The sequence below is a fragment of the Chiloscyllium plagiosum genome, unplaced genomic scaffold (genome assembly GCF_037043375.1).
Source record: "Chiloscyllium plagiosum isolate Xiang-an unplaced genomic scaffold, Cpla_swu_hap1 HiC_scaffold_27, whole genome shotgun sequence".
Classification (NCBI taxonomy): domain Eukaryota; kingdom Metazoa; phylum Chordata; class Chondrichthyes; order Orectolobiformes; family Hemiscylliidae; genus Chiloscyllium; species Chiloscyllium plagiosum.
In genome coordinates, this window is record NW_028270165.1 from 10045352 (window position 1) to 10061645 (window position 16294).

The 16294-nt window shown below is 45.7% G+C and overlaps 1 pseudogene; it reads left to right on the plus strand.

Annotated features, from left to right (window-relative positions):
• Window positions 1-9534: 9534 nt before the first annotated feature.
• LOC148143068 (uncharacterized) lies at window positions 9535-10775 on the plus strand (annotated as a pseudogene).
• The last annotated feature ends 5519 nt before the right edge of the window (window positions 10776-16294 follow it).

Consider the following 16294-nt stretch of genomic DNA (forward strand, 5'->3'; position numbering starts at 1 on the left):
AACACCTTCAACATATTGTCGAGCTATCACCATTGTTAACAGCTAACCTGAGAATACAACTTTAAAAAAAGGGTTTTGTGATTTACACATGAAAGAAGTGAAACTATCACTGTATTCTAACAGATGTACAGACAGGCCTCAGCGTCCTTCTATACCAGCAAGCAATGAGCAAGGCAAGTGGTACATTAGCAAGAGGAATTGAGTTCAGAGGTGGAGATGTCTTCCTGCAGTTTGGGGGCGGGGGGGGTCACTGAATATATTCAATGCTGCGTTCATTTGAGTTTTCGACAACAAGGAAGTGGATGGTTATGGGGGGAGGCAAGAAAATGGGTTTAAGACCAGTATAGAACAGTTAGACAGTCAGACAGTGCAGAAACAGACTGTTCTGTCCAACTAGTCCATGCTGACTAGTCTGGGCTGAGTTCTCAAACTAAACTAGTTGCACCTGCCAGTGTTTGGCCAATATCCCTCTGAACCATTCCTATTCATGTGCTGATCCAAATGCCTTTTAACCCTTTTAACTGGACCGACATCCACCACTTGAACTGACTTGAATTTATTTATTGTCACATGTACTGAGGCACAGTGAAAAGCGTTGTTTTGCGATCAAAAAGGTAGATCACAGTAAGTAGCATAGATAGTAAATAATAGGTAAACAGCGGCAAAAACAGAAACATAGGTTCAGGCAAATGCTGAGAGTTTGAGAATCTATTCAGTGTTCTAACAATAGTAGGGTAGAAACTGTTACAAAACTGGCTGGTGCGTGTGTTCAGACTTCTGTACCTTCTCCCTGATGGTAGAGGTTGTAGACAAACATTGCCAGAGTGGGATGGATCTTTAAGAATGCTGGCGGCATTCCCTTGACAGCAGGCCTGGTAGATGGATTCAATAGCTGGGAGGTTGGCGTTTGTGATTGTCTGGGCTGAGTTCACCACTCTCTGTAACCGTCTCCAATCTTGAATGGTACAGTTGCCATACCAGGTAGTGATAAATCCAAGACAGCTTGTTGTGGATGACCACTCCCAGGAGCTTGACACTCTTCTCTCGTTCCACTTCTGTGCTGTTAATGTGTATGGGTGCATGAGTAACATCCCGCCAAAAGTCAATAACGAGTTTCTTGGTTTTGCTAGCATTGGATCTAGTTTGTTTTCAGTGCATCATTTTTCCAGGTTTTCCACCTCCCATCTGCAGTCTGTTTTGTTGCCATCTGAGATTTGACTGACTGTGATGGTGCCAGTGAACTTGTAAATGGCATTAGTCTGGTATTTGGTGACGCAGTCGTGGGTACACATTGAGTACAGTAGGGAGCTGAGTATGCACCCCTGGAGGGCTCCAGTGTTGAGTGTTAGTGAGGATCAAATATTGTCCCCGGTCTTCACTGATTGTGGCCTGTGGGTCAGGAAACTGAGGATCCAGTTGCAGAGAGTGGGGCTTAGTCCAAGATCACTAAGTTTAGTAATCAGTCTCGAGGGGATAATAGTGTTGAAGGCTGTACTGTAGTCAATAAGTAGGATTCTTACGTATCTTTTCTTGGTGTCAAGATGTTCTAGGGAGGAGGGAAGGGCAAATGATATGGTATCTGATGTGGATCCCAATTTGCCGATTGATTAATGCCATGACCAGCCTTTCAAAGCAATTCATGACCATCAAAGTTAGGGCAACTGGGCGGTAGTCATTGAGACGTGCTGCATGAGTCTTCTGAGGCACAGGGATGATGTTGGCCCTCTTGAAACAGGCAGGGACAATGGCCTGCTGCAGGGAGAGGTTGAAGGTGTACGAGAAGACCTCTGCCAGTTGGTCTGCATATGCTCTGAGTGCACGGCCTGGTCCTACGTCTGGTCCCATCGCTTTCCTTGGATTCACACGAAGGAAAACTGATCTGACCTCTGGGCTTTCTCTGGACATTCATTCCACACACAAACTACTCTCTTAAAAAAGGGTGCTTCTGATGTCTTTTTAAAATCTTTCACCTCTCGCCTTAAAACTGTGCTCCCTAATCTTGAAGCTCACATCTGAGGGAAAGGACATCTCTATCCTTCGTGATTTTATAATCCTCTGTAAAGTCACCACTCAACATCCTATGGCTCAAGTGAAAAAAAATCCCAGTTTATCCACCTAATTGTAGGTAGATTCATATCCAGCCATGATATGTTGAATGCTGGTGCAGGCTTGAAAGACCAAATGGCCTACTCCTGCTCTCAAGTTTCTCTCACTGTGTCCAGGACAGCAAGAGATCATAAGACATAGGAGCAGAAATTAGGCCAATCGGCCCACTGGATCTGCTCCACCATTCAATCATGGCTGATAAGTTTCTCGACACCATTCTCCAGCTTTCTCCCCTTGATACTCAAGAATTTATCTGTTTCAGTCTTAAATATACTCAGTGACTTGGCTACCACAGCTTTCTGTGGCAGTGAATTTCATAGATTCGCCACTGTCTGGCTGAAGAAGTTTCTCCTTATCTCCGTTCGAAAAGATCTTCCATTTACTCGAAGGCTGTGCCCTCGAGTCCCCATCTCTCCTACCAGTGGAAACATCTCCCCCAACATGCACTCTGTCCAAGCCATTCAGCATTCTTATGTTTCAGTTAAATCCCCCCTGAGTGTAGGCCTGTTAATCAGCATGAACCAGACTTTTCAGGATGAGGCAGAGCAGGCATTAGGTTCAGTAAAATGAGAATAAAAGGAGAGTGGGTGGGATGGAGATTTTCAGCTTTTAGGGAATAAGAGAGGAAAGAGAGTTTGCTATAAATTATAATCGATTGGATGGGATAATGGACTGAGGATTGGCAGATGGAGTTTAATTTAGACGAACGTGAGGTGATGCATTTTAGGAAAGCAATCCAGGACTTAACCAGTTAATGGGGAATGTTGCTAGTGAGGGTGAGAATAGGTGGACAGAGCAGATGAATGCGTGGCTGAGGAACTGGTGCATGGGAGAAAGGATCCAAAAATGTGAATATTGGAATCTCTTCTGGGGTAGAAAAGACCTGTACAAGAAGGATGGATCGCACCTGAATTGGGAGGGGATTAATATATTGCTGGGAGATTTGCGAGAGCTGCTCAGGAGGATTTAAACTAGTAAGGTAGTGGTGGGTGGGGGGCAGGTGTTGCTGGGACCCAGAGAGATAGTGAGGAAAGAGATCAATCTGTGACTGGTCCAGTTGGGAAAGGGATTGAGTCAATCAATCAAAGCCGGAAGTAACAAAGCGGAGAACAAGGTAGGACTGGTAAATTAAACTGCATTTATTTCAATTGCAAGAGGCCAAACAGGGAAGGCAGATGATGTTTAGGAACTTGGGACTGAGATATCATGGCAGTTACAGAAACATGGCTCAAGGATGGACAGCACTGGCAGCTTAATGTTCGAGAACACACATGCTATTGGAAGGATAGAAAGGGGGGGGCAGGAGAGGAGGGAGAGTGGCTTTTTTGACAACTGATATATTACTGTGCTAAGGGAGGATATTCCTGGGAATACATGAAGGAAGTTTGTGAGAAGATTTGTAGCTTGGGTGCTCGTTGTTGTGGTTCTGTTCGCCGAGCTGGGAATTTGTGTTGCAGATTTTTCGTCCCCTGTCTAAATGACATCCCCAGTGCTTGGGAGCCTCCTGTGAAGCGCTTCTGTGATCTTTTCTCCGGCATTTATAGTGGTTTGAATCTGCCGTTTCCGGTTGTCAGTTCCAGCTGTCCGTTGCAGTGGTCGGTATATTGGGTCCGGGTCGATGTGCTTATTGATTGAATCTGTGGATGAGTGCCATGCCTCTAGGAATTCCCTGGCTGTTCTGTTTGGCATGTCCTGGGACAACACTACTATTATAGGACAAGCCAAACAGAGAACAGCCAGGGAATTCCTAGAGGCATGGCACTCATCCACAGATTCAATCAATAAGCACATCAACCTGGACCCAATATACCGACCACTGCAACGGACAGCTGGAACTGACAACCGGAAGTGGCAGATTCAAACCACAATAAATGCCGGAGGAAAGATCACAGAAGCGCTTCACAGGAGACTCCCAAGCACTGAGGATGTCACCTAGACTGGGGACGAAACGTCTGCAACACAAATTCCCAGCTTGGCGAACAGAACCACAACATCCATGCAGGAAGCTTATTTAGGTGGAACTGAGAAATAAGAAAAGGATGATCACCTTATTGGGATTTTATTTATTGACTCCCTAATAGTCAGAGGGAAATTGAGAAAAAATTTGTAAGGAGATTTCAGTTATCTGTAATAATAATAGGGTGGTTATGGTCAGGGATTTTAACTTTCCAAACATAGACTGGGACTGCCATAGTGTTAAGCGTTTAGATGAAGAGGAATTTAAATATGTACAAGAAAAATTTCTGATTCAGTAAGTGGATGTTCTGACTAGTGAAGGTGCAAAACGTGACCTACTCTTGGGAAATAAGGCAGGGCAGGTGACTGAGCTGTCAGTGGAGGAGCACTTTGGGGCCAGTGACCATAATTCTATGAGCTATAAAAGAATGATGACCCATTTGGGCGGCACGGTGGCACAGTGGTTAGCACTGCTGCCTCACAGTGCCTAAGACCCGGGTTCAATTCTGCCTCAGGCGACTGACTGTGGAGTTTGCACATTCTCCCCGTGTCTGCATGGGTTTCCTCCGGGTGTTCCGGTTTCCTCCCACAGTCCAAAGATGAGATTAGATTACATTACATTACAGTGTGGAAACACCGACCCGCCGAAGCGAAACCCACCCATACCCCTACATTTACCCCTTACCTAAGACTACGGGCAATTTAGCATGGCCAATTCACCTGACCCTGCACATCTTTGGACTGTGGGAGGAAACCGGAGCACCCGGAGGAAACCCACACAGATGTGCAGGTCAGGTGAATTGGCCATGCTAAATTGCCCGTAGTGTTTGGTAAGGAGTAAATGTAGGGGTATGGGTGGGTTGCGCTTCGGCGGGTCGGTGTGGACATGTTGGGCCGAAGGGCCTGTTTCCACACTGTAATGTAATGTAATCTAATCTAATTTAGATCTGGTCTATACTTTGAGGATGGCTAACTTGGTATTAGGCAAGATCTTTCAAAGGCTAACTGGGAGCAGATGTTCACAGGTAAAGGGATGGCTGGAAAATGGGAAGTCTTCAAAAATAAGAAACTGAGAGTCCAGAGACAGTATATTCCTGTTAGGGTGAAAGGGGAAAAACTAGGTAAAAACAAGGACTGCAGATGCTGGAAACCAGATTCTTGATTAGATGAAGGGCTTTTGCCCAAAACGTCGATTTTCCTGCTCCTTGGAAGCTGCCTGAACTGCTGTTTTTCCAGCACCACTCTAATCTAGAACCTAGGATGAAAGGGAAGGCTGGTAGGTGTAGTGAATGCTGAATGACTAGAGAAATTGAGCTTTTCGTTCAGAAAAAGAAGGAAGCATATGACAAGTATAGACAGGAGAGATCGAGTGAATCCTGACAGTACAAAGGCAGTTGGAGTCTACTTAAAAGTAAACTCAAGAGGGGAAAAAGAGAACATGAGATAGCTTCGACAAGTAGAGTTAAGGAGAATCCAAAGGGTTTTTATAAATACATTAAGGAGAAAATGGTAACTAGGGAGAGAACAGGGCCCCTCAAAGATCAGCAAGACAGCCTATGTGTGGAGCTGCAGGAGTTGGGGGAGATAATAAACAAGTATTTTGCATCAGTGTTTACTGTAGGGAAGGACATGGAAGAAATAGAATGTGTGGAAACAGATGATGATATCTTGAAAAATGTAAAAATGTCCATACTACAAAGGAGGTGGTGGTGGATGTCTTGAATTGCATACAATTGGATAAATCCCCAGAACCTGATCAGTTGTACCCCAGAACTCTGTGGGAAGCTAGAGAAGTGATTGTTGGGTCCCTTGCTGAGGTATTTGTACCATGGATAGTCACAAGTGAGGTGATGAAAGACTGGAGGTTGTCTAACGTGGTACCAATATTTAAGAAAGATTGCACGGAAAAGCCAGGGAACTATCAACCAGTGAGCCTGACATTGCCGGAGGGCAAGTGGTTGGAGGTAATCCTGAGGGACAGGATTTATATGTATTTGGAAAGTCAAGGACTGATTAGGGATAGTCAGCATGGCTTTGTGCGTGAGAAATCATGCCTCACGAACTTGATTGAGTTTTTTGAAGAAGTAACAAGGGATTGATGAGGGCAGAGCAGTAGACATGATCTCCATGGACTTCAGAAAGGCATTCAATAAGGTTCCTCATGAGAGACTGGTTAGCAAGGTTAGATCTCGAGAAATACAGGGAGAACTAGCCATTTGGATACAGATCTGGCTTGAAGGTAGAAGACAGAGGGTGGTGGTGAAGGGTTGATTTTCAGACTGGAGGCCTGTGACCAGTGTTGTGCCACAAGGATTGGTGCTGGTCCCATTACTTTTCATCATTCATATGAATGATTTGGATGTGAGCATAAGAGGTATAGTTAGTAATTTTGCAGATGACACCAAAATTGGAGGTGTAGTGGACAGCAAATAAGGTTACCTCAGATGACAACGGGATCTTGATCGGATGGGCCAATGGGCTAAGGAATGGCAGATGGAGTTTAATTTAGATAAATGTGAGGTACTACATTTGGAAAAGCAAATCGGGTAAGGTCCGAGGGAGTGTTGCTGAACAAAGAGACCTTGGAGTGAGGTTCATAGCTTCTTGACAGTAGAGTCGCAGGTAGATAGAACAGTGAGGAAGGCATTTGGTATGCCTTCCTTTATCGGTCAGAGCATTGGGTCGTAAAGTTGAGAGGTCACGTTGCAGCTGTATAGGACACTGGTCAGGCCACTTTCGGAATATTGTGTGCAATTCTGGTCTCCTTCCTAACAGGAGGATGCTGTGAAACTTGAAAGGGTTCAGAAAAGATTTCCAAGAATGTTGCCAGGTTTGGAGGATTTTAGTTATCTGGAGAGGTAGAAGAGACTCGGGCTGTTTTCCTGGAGCGTCAGAAGCTTTTGGGTGGGGGGTGACCTTCCACACGTTTATTCTATCCATAATCCTCATGATTTTATAAACAGACAAGGTCTTTTCCCTGGGTTGTGGAGTCCAGAACTAGGTTTAGAGTGAGAGGGGAAAGATTTTAAAAGGGACCTCAGGGACAAGTGTTTCATGCAGAGGGTGGTGCATGTATGGAATGAGTGTCAGAGTAAGTGATGGAGGATGGTACAATTACGGCATTTAAAAGGCATCTGGATGGGTATATGAATAGGAAGGGTTTAGAGCGATAGTGGCCAAGTCCTGGCAAATGGGACGAGATCAGGTTAGGATAACTGGTTGGCATGGACGAGTTGGACTAAAGGGTCTGTTTCCGTGCTGTACACCTCTACGACTTTACTTCAGGACTCTGAAATTGTTCATGAAAACCACTTCAGTAATCTGCCCAGTTTTAAGACTACAATATACAGGAGCAGAATGAGGCCATTTGGCCCATTGAGTCTGCTCCACCAGTCGATCATGGCCGATATGTTTCTCAACCCCATTCTGTTGCCTTCTCCGCGTAACCCTTGATCCCCTTACTTATCAAAGACCTGTCTAAATGCCCTCAATGACTTGGCATCCACAACCCTCTGCAGCAATGAGATCCACAGATTCACCACCCTCTGACTGCAGAAATTCCTCCTCATCTCAGTTCTGAAGGCATTCCTTCACCCTGAGCCTGTGTCCTCTGGTCCTCGTTTCTCCTACTGGTGGAAACATCTTCCCCACATCCACTGTATCCAGTCAGAGTCACGCAGCATGGAAACAGATCCTTCGGTCCAACCAGTCCATGTCGACCATAATCCCAAACTAAACTAGTCCCACCTACATGTGCTTGGCCCAATATCCCTCTGAACATTTCTTATTCATGTACTATTCCAAATGTCATTTAAATGTTGTGACTGTAAGCGCATCTACCACTTCCTCTGGAAATTCATTCCACACGTGAAGCACTCTGTTTAAAAATGTTGCCCCTTATTTTGTTTTTAAATCTTTTTGTTCTCACCTTAAAAATATGTCCGCTAGTCTTGAAATCCCTCATTCCAGGGAAATGACTCCTGACATTCACCTTCTCTCTATCCAGCAAGATTTTATAAATCTCAAAGAAGACCTGAAATGTTAGCTTGCTCTCTCTATGTGGACGCTGCCTGACCAGCTGTGATCTCCAGCATTTGTTGTTTTCAGGAAGGATTCCAGCATCTGTAGCAATGCGCTCCTAAATGTTGGCTACCTCATTCCAGACCCTTCGAGACTCGACCTTACTCAACAATCCACTGTGCGGTACAGTCAATAAAGTTCCACATTGCATCTCTTTCAGCACACACGGGCAGCACGTGGCTCAGTGGTTAGCACTGCTGCCTCACAGCCCCAGGGACAAGGATTTGACTCCAGCTTCAGGTGACTGTGCAAACTCCACATAGACATTGTCCTCCCCGTGGCTGTGTGGGTTTCATCTCGATGCTCCGGTTTCCTCCCACAGTCCAAAGATTTGCAGTTTAGGGTGAATTGTCCATTCTAAATTGCCCCATAGTGTTCAGGGATGTGTGGGTTAGGTATATTAGTCGCAGGTAAATGGAGAGTTGTTGGGCCAAATGGCCTCATTCCGCACTGTCGGGATTCGATGTGGCAACCCCCCAGCTGTTTGCATATCCTGTAAGGGAAGTGGGGACGGGCCAAAAGTTCAGTGAGTGTGAAGCGAAAATTAAATGTAGTGCTTTGCTTGAGCTCAAGCTGAGTGACTTGGTGGCGGGACTGGAAAAGGTACGGTGTCTGTGGTTAGTGATGCTGCCTCACGGCACCAGAGAGCCAGATACAATTCCAGCCTCAGGGCCGTTGTCTGTGTGGATATTGCACATTCTCCGACTGGTGTTTGCGGCGGATTTCTTCCAGTGCACCTGTTTCTTCCCACTATCCAAAGATGTGCAGGTTTGGGTGAATTAGCCATGTTAAATTGTCCATAGTGTCCAGGATGTGTAGGTTAGATGCATTAATCAGGTGCAAATGTAGAGCAATCAGAGTAGGGTAATGGTGCTTTCAATTTCATGGAATTACAAAAGAAAAGAATGTTCCGCATAAAGTAGAATTGCTTGTTCTGAATTTCTACCCTGACTGACAGTGATGACTTTCATAATCTTTTTTTCCAGTGCATTTGAAGATTTGAAGACTGAAATTTCAAATTCAGGAGTTGAAGGGCTTATGCCCGAAACAGCAACTCTCCTGCTCCTTGGATGCTGCCTGACCTGCTGTGTATTTCCAGCACCACACATTTTGACTGACTCTCCAGTGTCTGCAGTCCTCATTTTCATGTCAATGACAGACAGTCAATCACTCCATTGGGACTGCAACGATTTTCGACTATGATTCTGTGAGAAGGAGCAAAATTCTTTGGTTTCTGATTCAGTACGCTTTCAGCATCAGTGGAGCTGGATGAGAGACGCTACTGTGGCAGCGCATTGAATGTGCAGCCTGTAACAATTATACAGCCTGGAAAGACGAATTCACGGCAGGGAGGGGTTGTACATGCGTTGGTGTGCAGCTGAAGCTTTGGCCATGGAGAAACCAGAGGAATATCGCCCGATGGAGAAACCGTGGAAGTGTGGTGACTGCGGGAAAGGCTTCAGTGTCCCATCTGCCCTGGAAATTCATCAGCGCAGTCACACCAGGGAGAGGCCGTTCTCCTGCCCAGAGTGTGGGAAGGGATTTATCCGCTCTTGCCACCTGCTGGACTACCGCCGAGTCCACACTGGGGAGAGACCATTCATCTGCCCCGAGGGCGGGAACAGCTTCACCCACTCGTCCCACTTGCTGGCGCACCAATGTGTCCACACCAGGGAGAGGCCCTTCCCTTGCTCTGATTGTGGGTAGGCCTTCAGCAAATCCTCTGACCTGCTGAAGCACCAACGGGTCCACACGGGGGAGAGGCCATTCAGTTGCCCCGAGTGCAGGAAGGCCTTTAGTGATTCCTCTGCCCTGCTGAGGCACCAGTGGGTCCACACAGGCAAGAAGCCGTTCCCCTGCCCTGAATGTGGGAAGGGCTTCAGCAGTTCCTCCTCCCTGCTGACACACCAGCAGGTCCATACTGGAGAGAGGCCGTTTGCCTGCCCTGAATGTGGGAAGGACTTTACCCAGCCCGCCGAACTGCTGACCCACCGGCAGGTCCACACCGGGGAGAAGCCATTCTCCTGCTCAGTGTGCGGGAAGGGCTTTGCGGTCTCCTCCAACCTCGTGGCCCACCGGCGGGTCCACACGGGGGAGAGGCCCTTCAGCTGTCGCGAGTGCGGGAAGGCTTTCAGCAATTCCTCCCACCTGCTGAGGCACCAGCGGGTCCACACTGGGGAGAAGCCGTTTTCCTGCCCAGAATGCGAGAAACGCTTTAACCGATCCTCCCACCTCCTGACCCACTGGCGGGTGCACACAGGAGTGTGGCCATTCTCCTGCCCTGAGTGCAGGAAGGGCGTCAGCAATTCTTCTGCTCTGCTGACCCACCGGCGGGTCCATGGAGGGGAGAGGCCATTCAGCTGCCCTGAGTGCGAACAGGGCTTTAGCGATTCCTCAAACCTGCTGATCCACCGGCCAGTCCACACAAGGGAGAGGCCATTCAGCTGCCCTGAGTGTGGCAAGAGATTCACATTTTCCAGCAACTTGCGAAGAAACCAGCGGGGGCACCAGTGCCCCCAACAATCAGATACCGCCAGTGACGCTACTGTGGACTAAACCTTCTGCCCCATTATGACAATGGGTGCAGTGGGAAAGTTGGTGGGCTTTTAAAAAAATTTCTGGACTGCACACTGCCTCACACCCCCAAGTTGAACTCTCTAAAGTGGTTCGGGGCGACATGGTGGCTCAATGGTTAGCACAGCTGCCTCAGAGCCATGGACCCCGGTTTGATTCTACTGTTTGAATTCTCCCGTGTCTGCATGGGTTTCCTTCGGGTGTTCCGGTTTTGCTCCCACAATACAAAGATGTACAAGTTAGGGTGAGTTAGCCGAGCTAAATTGTCCATAGTGTTCAGGGTGTTCAAGTGTGGTGCAGTAGTCAGGGATAAATGTAGACTGGTCAAAAGTGTGGTTGCTGGAAAAACATAGCAGGTCAGGCAGCATCTGAGGCGCAGGAGAATCTATGATTTGGGCATAATTCCTTCATCAGGAATGATGCCTGAAAAATTGATTCTCCTGCTCTTCGGATACTGCCTGATCTGCTGTGTTTTTCCAGCACCACACTCTTGACTCTGATCTCCAGCATCTGCAGTTCTCACTTTCTCCAAGTAAATGTAAAGTTTTAGGGTTAAGAGAATAGCTCTGGGTGGGTAACTGTACGGAGGGTTGGTGTTGCCTTGTTGGGCCAAAGGGCCTGTTTACATTCTGTAGGGATTCTGTGATTCCATAAACTTTGCTTCCAGTGAGTGACACTACTCGGAGTCTGGGACTGCACGTTCCCACTGAAACAATCCGCAGAAACCTAAGACCACAAGACCACTGGAGCAGACATGAGGCCATTCAGCCCATTGAGTCTGCTCCACCATTTGTTAGAAACAAAAAATAATTGCGGTTGCTGGAATCCAAAGTAGGCAAGCAGGAGGCTGGGAGAACGCAGCAAGCCAGGTAGCATTAGGAGGTGAAGTTAGCATTTCAGGTATTAACCCTCCTTCAGGACTGAAGAAGGGTTCTTCCCAAAACATTGACTTCTGTATCAGAAACAATTTACCAGGATGTTGCCGGGGGTTGGAGGGTTTGAGCTGCAGGGAGAGGCTATTTGGCTGGGTGAGAGATTTAAAAGGGACGTAAGGGGCAATGTTTTCATGCAGAGGGTAGTGCATGTATGAAATGGGTTTCCAGAGAAAATGGAGGCTGGTACAATTATACCACTTAGAAGGCATCTGGTTTCAGACATAAACAGGAATGGTTCAGAAAGATAATGGGACCAAATTAATTTAGGATGTCTTGTCAGCATCGATGAGTTGGACCGAAGGGTCTGTTCCCGTGCTGTACATCTCTGTCTACCTGCCCTGATGTAAGTTTTAAAATTGAGTCCAAGTAACATTGAATAGTTCAGTCTTGTTGAACTCACCTCTTGAAAGGTTTCAAATGAATCCCTCCAAGTGATACGGTTTAAAAATGCCAAGTTGGACAAAATATCCCATTAAGTTCGATACAAACCCACAGCTGAAGACATCAGAAGTCATACAACACCAGCTTACAGACCAACAGGTTTATTTGAAATTACAAGCTTTAGGAGCATTGCTCCTTCTTCAATGCTGCTGCTTCATCACTTCACCGACAAAGGAGCAGTGCTCTGAAATCTTGAGTTCAAATAAACCTGTTGGACTCTAACCTAGTGCCCTGTGACTTCTGCCCTTGTCCAGCCCAATCCAACACCAGCACTTCCAAATCAGAGTTGACTAATGAGATCAGATTTTATTCAGTGTGATTCAGTGAGATGCTCATCTGAAAACTCAAACTGTTGGAGCGACAAAGAAACACGAGTCAGTCCTACAGCAGGGAGACAGGCCCATCGGCCCAAACTGGTCCATGCTGACCAAAACGTCCATCAACAGTAACCCCATTTCCCAGCACTTGGCCACTATCCTCTCCATGTGTTTGACCAAATGCCTTTTAAATGTTGTTAATGTACCTACCTCAACCATTTCCATTGGCAGCTCATTCCATACACAAACCACACTCAAATTTTTTGCCCCACATATTTTTTCAAACTCTCCCCTCTCACCGTACAAATGTGTTCCCAGTCTTGAAATTCCCCCATCCTAGGTAAGAGGCAACAATTCTTAACCCTATCTATAACCCTCACGGTTTTATAAACTTCGCCTCTCATCCTCCTCTGCTCCAGGGGGAAAACATCCCAGCCTTAATTCCAATTTACTAATAATGGCACAGTGATAATTTCAGCTGTGTGTGTGTGTCAAGGATCTCTCATTTCTAAGCCAATTCAGTGCCCCTTAAGTTTACCTGATTCTATGGTTTCTGTGCAAAGTCAGTCCTCATTGGAAAACAGCCAATAGTGTCTTAAATCCCTTAGGCTGCTTCTGACCAGGTTTGTATGCTCTGTTTGGAGATGTAGGAGTAAAACTTCACAATAAAAGATTAATACAGCCTTTATTCATGACTCATTATTAAACAAACTTTCTCCATTTACAGCAGTAATTGAGAGGCTTCTTTGAATTAGTCGACATGTTTGTAACAAGTTGTGAAACATGAAAGGGTTCTGAAAAGACTTACAAAGATACTGCCAGGGTTGGAGGGTTTGAGCTGTTGCAAGAGGCGGAAATAGACTGGGGCTATTTTCCCTGGAGGGTCAGAGGCTGAGAGGCGACCTTACAGTCTGTTTCACTGTAGAAGTGTTTGAGAAAAAAAAATCACAAACCTTTTTCCGATTGTTGCCTTTGCCAACATCTGTTGCCCATTAGTGAAGTCCCTTAGCCCAGTCGAATCGGACCCTCTGCCTTTTACAACCCCTCTTGGGGAAAAAAAATCAAGATGGCAGTCTTCTTAAAGGAGTAACATCATCACAACAGAGAGCACACAAACAGAAAAATTTCTATCACAAGGTTGTACAGTTAACAGGCGAAGATAATGACTTTTCAATTTAGCCAATCAATTTAAGTCAGGTCCTTTGGCTACCAATACCTATTAAATTTAAATCTGATGGTTTTGACAACAGAGGACCAATCCTATTGTAAAAACTCAATATGGCATCAAGGGTATAAAAGAAGGGGACAGTTGGACAGAGCCCCAGTGCTAACTCCCCCATTGCTAGAGCTAAGAGTCCTCAGCACTAGAGAGAGACATCAGCCCTTACAGTCATCTGTGAATGAGAGAGCATCATTTCCAAAAAAACCAGAAGAGCAGGAATTGGAGGAGACATTCCTGACAAAAGATTCAACAGAAGGATGCTTAGAATAACCACTGGAAAACATGTAACCTGGCTGTAATCTGAGAGACTAAATTCTATTTCTTGTTGTTTTAGTGGGTCTTGTATTTATTGGAACAGCATATGACAAAAATCCTGTTTTATGCCAGAATTGTCAGTAGTTCGAAGGGATTTATTCGGTTTGTTAATAGTTTAGTTCAGTTGTTCACCATTCAAGTTGGATACGTAAATTGCTTTTTGTTGATTTTTAAGTGTCAGGGATTTATTTTTGTTTTTAAGACTAGAGCAGATGACACCACTTTTCACACTAATTTTATAGATTATAGGGCAACGCGCTCCTCTTTTGGTATTTCGGTTTAAGATCTCAGAGGGGAGGGCGTTCAGCATTCGCTTTATAACAGTATTGACGTGCCGTCTTGCTGAATGCAAAGGAGTCATTATTAATCCCAGCCTCTCACTCTGATTGCGGGTGGATCGCTTTAATTTGAATACTGACTCAGAAACTGCACAGACAACTAAATGTTGAACCATAATTTACACTTTATTGTAGGTAGGAACCAAAATATAAAACCCCTCAAGTAAGCAAGTTCACCCTCACCCCCCAAATCTTGGCTATCACCCAAGTGATGGCGGAATTTAATATTGTTCCCACCAGCAGTACCCATCTCTGGAAGTTTACAGGGGTTTGATGCAGTGTTGTTCTTCCAAGCACTGCAGCTGAAATTTTCTGGAGTTGAATTCTGGTGGAGTTCCGTCACTATGTTTCTTTAGATTCTAACACCATCTCCCCACACTTCTGGAGACCTCCGGTCTGTAGCTTACCTTCTTATCCTTGAGGGTTTTCCACCTGTTTGAAACAGCCTGTCCTACAATTAACCCCTTTACGCCAAGGTAAAAACAATGACTGCAGATGCTGGAAACCAGAGTCTAGATTAGAGTGGTGCTGGAAAAGCACAGCAGTTCAGACAGCATTCAAGGAGCAGGAAAAATCGACGTTTCGGGCAAAAAGCCCTTCATCAGGAATCTCATTATCTCATCTGTCCAAATAAACAGCTCATTGTTTTGCCTCCTTCTTCCCAGTGATGGTTAATGTATGTTAGTTGTTAACTCCCTTGTAGCAGTTTCTCATTGGCCCTTTCGTTTCTTGGTCCAGAAAGCGTTATTGCTGACTCATGAAGTTATCAAAGTTCTGGAGTTTACAGGACCACACCACATTCCTCTTGCTTCCTCCAGGAATAACGATTGCTCCTGAGATACTCGCAGTTCCTGATTTCCCTTGGTATCCCCAAATACAATCCACATGTCAGGAAATCACGAGTGCTGCCCTGACACTGTTGGAACAGAAGGATTATGGGAAGAAAATACAGAAATCCGAAGTGCAAAGAGACTTGGGAGTTCAAGTCCAGGATTTTCACAAAGTAAACTTGCAGATTGAGTCAGTAGTTAGGAAAGCAAATGCAATGATGGCGTTTATTTTGACAGGACTTGAATACAAAAGCAGGGATGTACTTCTGAGACTCTAGAAGGCACTGGTCAGGCCACATTTGAAGCATTGTGCGCAGTTTTGGACCTCCTATTAGCAAGGATGTATTGGCCCAGGAGAGTGTTCAGAGGAGGTTCACGAGAATGGTCCCAGGAATGAAACGTTTAACATATGAGGAACTTTTGAGGACTCTGGGACTATATGGAGTTTAGAAGGATGAGGGGAGGTTACAATTGAAACCTACAGGATATTGAACGGCCTGGACAGAGTGGATGTTGGGAAGATGTTTCCATTGTTAGGACAAACTAGGACCCGAGAGTACAGCCTTAGAGGAAAAGGAAGACCCTTTAGTTGGGAAATAAGGAGAAACTTCTTTCGCCAGAGAGTGGTGTATCTATGGAATTCACAGCCACAGAAGGCTGTGGAGGCCAGGTCATTGAGCAAAGAGATGAAGGGGGAGTAGAATGAAGGGGAAGCTGGATACAGCCACAAGGGAGAAAGAAATACAAGAACTGTACAATAAATGACAGAACTCTTCGGAGCATTGGCATGCAGAGGGATTTGGGCATATAGTTCCCTGAAAGTGGAAACAGAGGTGGATATGGTGGTCAAGAAGGCACACAGGACGCTTGCCTTTCCTGGGTGTAAGAGTTAGCAAGTTACGTTACAGCTATTTATTTCAACCACATTCGGAATATTGTACGCAGTTCTGGTCACCACGCTATCAGAAGGACGTGGATGCTCTGGGAGAGGATGCTTTAGTCAAGAGCTAATGTTGCGTAATAGGAGTAGGTGAATAAGTCTGTGTCGGTTACTCTTCAGAGGGTCAGTGTGCACATGTTGCGCCGAATGGTCTTTTCCACACTAGGGATTCTATGTTACTCAGAGGTTTTTTTATTCCCCAGGGTGAAAAGATCAACAACAAAAGGGCACATGTTCAAG